Raw genomic sequence first — 5,643 nt, 5'->3', positions numbered from 1 at the left:
TAAGCAAATACATGAAAGATAAGTGCAATATACATCAAAATTTGCATTGCCATATATAGATATAAATGTTCAAAATGTTTTACAATGTCATCTTAGAAAATGCATATCCAAAATGAGACTTTAACTTATTCAAATCATTGTGCCAAGTTTCCAAAAGAGTGATGGTTATCTCAACATGTGTTCTTATCTGGCAAGCCAGCTCTTCCATGGCATCAATTGTACTCATCTCAGGTGTAGCTAGAATAGCTTAAGTTTCCTTGTAGCCTCTCTGCAAGATTTCAACCTTGGGGATCAAAAGTTTTTGTAGCTCCTGAAGTGACTTAGTCCTTTTGACGTGTTCATTCTCATAAGCTTTTAGCTTACGTTGAAGTTCAACAACCGATCTACCAAAAGTTATAGCAGAATCATTTAGGGGGATAAATGATTCACTTAGAACTTCAAGTTCCTTTTCAGCTTCATGTTTCCTTTTCATCAGATCATCACAAAATAATAAGAATGTTGCAACAGTGGACAGGATTTTACCTATGGTTTCAAGTGCATCTTTAATCTGATCTTCATTAATTGTCAAAGCAACTTTGTCTATATGAATATCATTCATCAACTGTTCTACCCTTTTCTTCTTGTATTCCTTTTCCACATTCAAAAATGTTGCATCTTCAAAACTTTTCATCTATTCACTAGAATCAACAACCAATTGACTCAATTTAGAAATCGGTGTAGGAAAGTTATTGGTGTCTATCTCTGGTAATAGACTAGACAAAATCTCAACTGCACAATGTATAGTTTGAGCTTCCTTTTTTTGTTCCTTCATTCTTTTCTTCTAAGCTCTAGATTGCATGGTAGATGCAATCTCCATTAGTTACGTAGATTCAACGCATCGATATTGATGGGTCCTTGAATGCTTAGTGCATCATCATCAATTTTCTTCTTAGAGGTAAGTGATAAAGGTATCACTTTAGGTTCTAGTTTCACTGATTTCAATTCTTCCTTTTATTTCCTTTCTTTGGTCTCCTCCTCTTCCTTCTACTTGTCCTTTACAAGTGGTGTCTTTGTATCAACTGTTTCAGTGATTACTGGTGGCTCTTTCTCAATCTTCTTTTATTCTCTTCTCTTTGGTTCATGTTCCTATTGTTCAGTCATCTGAACACCTTCATCCTATATATCCTCAGTGTGATCTTTCTTTTCCTCCTCAATACTGGTTACCTTAACTTTTGTATTATCATCTTGAATTATAATTGTTTTAGTTTGTACATTTACCGATTTCGTCTTTTCTTCTTCATCTAATGGTTGGTTAGTAAAAACAATCTCATCTTGTGAACAATCATCAATATCTACATCATTTGGGGGATCTTCTAGCTTAAGCTTCTCCAGTTGCTTTTCTTCCTCATCAGGTATCAACCCCAAAAATTTCTTCAGTATTCCCTCAGTCTCAATCTGGATTGATTGGGTCTCACCAATAAGCAATCTATTAAGTCATTTCTTAGATCTAAAAGAATATCATCCAATACTTCTTTTGTAGCTTTTGGTTGGAGATTCTTAAGAGTGATCTCAATAATTTCTCTGTCTTGTTTAATGACTACCTACCATCTTGCATCAAGTTTATTATACAAAGAATTTGAAATTTTCCCTTGTAACTCAATTAGGGATTTTCTAAACTTATTCATCATCAAAACAACTACATCCTCTATCTACCTTTATTCATTCTCACCAAAATTATCATACAATTTGTTCAATCCCTTAAGAATACCATATTCCTTAATACTTATTAACAAATTTTCAAAAGATGTAGGTTTAGTTACTGATTTCTTGATAGATTTGACACTAGATATTCCTGCAACCTTTGACCTTTTACCACTAGCACTCAAAGCATTATTATCCCCTTCTAATCCAGTTTCTTCTTCATCAACAGTTGTCAGTTTCTTTGTTGGTTCCTTTTTCCTCTTGCGTGTAGTTATTGGTGTTTTAGGTGCAGGTGGCTCAATGACTTTACCTTTTCTCTTGAATTGTATCTTGGAAGGCTTCTTCTTTCTTTAGCAGGTTTCTCCTTCTTGACTTCTTTACTTCTTGTCTTCATATTGGTGTTGGTACCAGTTGGGGCACTAGATGCTCCTACTTGTTTAGCTTCATATTTTTCTCTAGCCTCTGTTATTGCCTCCTTAGTAAATCCTTGTTGTACTGCAAATTCCTCAACTTCTTTTCTTACCTTTCTAGCAATAAATGGTTTGTTTAACTCAAAGTGCACTTGTAAATATTTCTATTTATAGGTTCCAAACCTCTTAGCAGTAGTATCTACCAGTTGTGCTAGCAAGTCTTTAGCATAAGCAACCAAAAGATCTTCTTCAAATTTGTATCTCATAGGCACCACCCAAGTTATCTTGGGATCAACTTCCTCCATCTAACATGTGTCTATGTCAACCAAAAAAAAAATGGTATCCTGACATCTACTAACAACCTGTGTCGATATCCTTTCTCTTGCATGCATCTTTTTCTGAAAATTTTTGAAATAAACCCAAGCAATCTTACCAAAATCATTACCCAACATCCTGATGTTGTTCTTCATCTATAACAATGCCAGTGTGTTCTTAGACCATTGAACATCACCAATACCAGGAAATAAATTTTGAAAATAGAAGAACAATCAAACAATCAGTTGTCTAAACTTGAATCTTAGTCTTTTATCTTTCTTAATAGATTCAAGATTGAGCACCAACTCACTTCTCAATGCCTCAGACAAATCATAATCAACATCTTCCTTAATCATCTAATAAGTAGTGTGAATGGATGCAGTAGGGATGTTTTTTATATTAAAAGAAGCTAAAAAACAAGGGGGTTGACCCATTAGAAAAACATAAAAATAGTGGTAAGCCCACTGTCAGCGGATCATCAGCAAAATTACAGCCCTCTTACTTTCCTCTATCAAAAACTATGATCATTCTACGTAAGTTCAGTAGATATAAAAAAGTTTTGATAAACATTTTAAACATTTTCCACACAGGGCAATAGGTATATAAGCTCAAATATAAATAGAGATTAAAACTATCCGCCCGTAGGCTACTAGGACTAGATAAAAAACCAGACTTCCATAGCATAGAAACATATTACTTCTTTTTCCCATGGATCCTCTTGGGGAGGAACTTCCTTGCCCATTCCTTGGTGAGGAATTTGAAAAGGGCCTTGTAGACCTCATCGTCCTTGCTTTTGCCTTTGGAATTACTTTCCTACAAAAGGCACAGGGTGGTCACTGAGCAACGCATCACATTCAACGCAAATCTCAAGACATCATGCATCTTGTTTTCCATTGCCTCCATCCTACTGGTGATTTCCTACATATTATCAAACAGGACCTCCACTTTCTTACCCAACTCAACCAAGGTGTCATCCTCTTCCTTTATGTTGCTCACCTCCTCCACCACCATCATCTTCTTGAACCTGAGAGTCGAGGAGGGAGAATTTATTTGGGACTTGGGGCTAGTCTCTGGACTCCTAGAATTTTTAGGGTTTTTCGAGACGTGGGTGGAGATAATAGAGTGGGGGGTCGAAGTAGAGTGGAAGAGGGCCACATTCTCAATAGGGATTGAGTTCCCAGTGTCATGCAAATAGGAAGGGTATCTTAGTGGCTTTTTAAAGGGTTTGGAGGCTAGTCTCACTGAATGGCGGGGGGTGTTGGCCTCATCAGTGATTTCTATATCACAATCAATCTCCTGGATTCAAACTTTCTTGGGGGTTTTAACATCTTTAGGGGTGTGCTTTTTACTTTTCTTGCTGCAAGAGCCAATTTTCGATAGCCAAGGAGGGCGAGCATCAGGTTTAATGGTAGAAAAGATAGGCAAACTATTATCAGCCACATTCTGGATAGAGATAGTACGGGGCAAGAAAAGGGCCAGGTGGGAGTTGTAAAGATAGAGGATGAGGCCATGGTGAAGAATGGGGAATTCTTTTCCTTTTTTCTTGGCCTCCGCAATGTCCTTGACATTAGAATCCAACGAATGTAGCAAGAAAAATAGAATGAAAATGTAATCCTTATTTCTCAGGTGGTTAAGGAACGGGAGATGGTTGAGAGTTCTGATACTTAATGTTAAGTACAGATGCCAAGCTAATAAGATGAGAGGGGGGGTGAATCATACAAACTTAATCTTCCATAAAAATAATAGATTCAACCTTGGTAACATTTACTTCAATAATATAACCAAAACTGCTAAACATGCAAACTCAAAAGCATATAAACATCATAACAATCATAACACTAGATTTAATGTGGAAACCCAAATAGGGAAAAACCACTGTGAGATTTCAGACCCACTCAGAAATATACTCTTCTAAAGTATGCTCGGTTAAAAGCAAATCCTGTTAAAGATTACAAACACATTGCTAGATGTGACCCGGTTAAGGGATTTCCCTCAAATCTGTTAGGATCATCACCTTGTTAGAAGTGACCTTGTTAAAGGATTTCAACCACTCAATCAGAATGTCACCTTGCTAGAGGGTTTTACAAATAAGACTATTAAATCCACTCGGTTAAGAGATTTTCTGTCACTTTACAAAATAACAGTAATAAAAATCTATCTGCAACTTCACATCTAATATGCTAAAGCAGATTCTTATTTTCTCAATACAATAGGACTAATCTTGCCCATCTGTTGGGCTCTATACTCTATTATTCAAATAGGTCTTCAAGCTTCAGTGCTCAGTAATCACTATGTAGCATCCCTATGCATACACTTGCCCACATACATTGTTTAACAATAGTTCCTTATTTATAAACAATTGCTTAACCGCTTAATTTCCTTGATCGCATTTCCTATGATCAATCATAGCCATCAAATCTTCAAACTTTGACCAAGTTCAATGTATTCTTCGATCTGAAAAACATTTTACCCCACCTTGGAACTTGCATACATTTCTTGGAACTTGTGCTAGGGTATTGCGGTTCAATCTACGTTGTAGATCTTCCTGCCGATTTTCCTTTGCCATAGATTCTTTAACAAACTTCATTCATGGCATACCAATCATTTAATCATAGCCAACTCATCAGCTTCCTTCATTAAATAATGTTTTTATTCATTCAATGCATTCTGTTATTACTCAGTTGCAATTCGGTAAATACTAAACTTCACTCGATAGACATTCCACCTTCATTAACCGATAGCGATAACCTTAGGGTTTACCGACTAGGTTCTTTGCTCGATAACATAGTATAGTATTAACCTTACAATCAATAACATATGTATGATATCAAAACAATATAAACATCATGATCTCATCATTGTCTAACTCGGTAATAGTTGTCGATTGAATAACTTTTTTCCTCCCCTTATTCATCACATTCTTTCTGTGTCTTTTACCGACATCTTTATACTCATCAAATCATACTTCTTAAGATATGGCAACATCATACTGAATTAGAAAATCAATTTTTTGACATCAATGACAAAAGAATAATATTAAGATAGTAAACATCCTTAATCAGTTATATCCATAATCATCAACAATCTTCTCAATATCCTTATTAAAATGCCAACAATCTCTCCTTGTCTATTATAATGCCAACAATCTCCCCTTGTTTGTTATAATGCCAACAATCTCCCCCTTTGGCATTGATGGAAAAACCAATTGATTTGACCTAATTGATTCAGATTGTTGTGA

Source organism: Cryptomeria japonica, chromosome 2 (genome assembly GCF_030272615.1).
Source record: "Cryptomeria japonica chromosome 2, Sugi_1.0, whole genome shotgun sequence".
In the NCBI taxonomy this organism is placed as follows: Eukaryota; Viridiplantae; Streptophyta; class Pinopsida; order Cupressales; family Cupressaceae; genus Cryptomeria; species Cryptomeria japonica.
Note: the sequence above shows the minus strand (reverse complement) of the source record.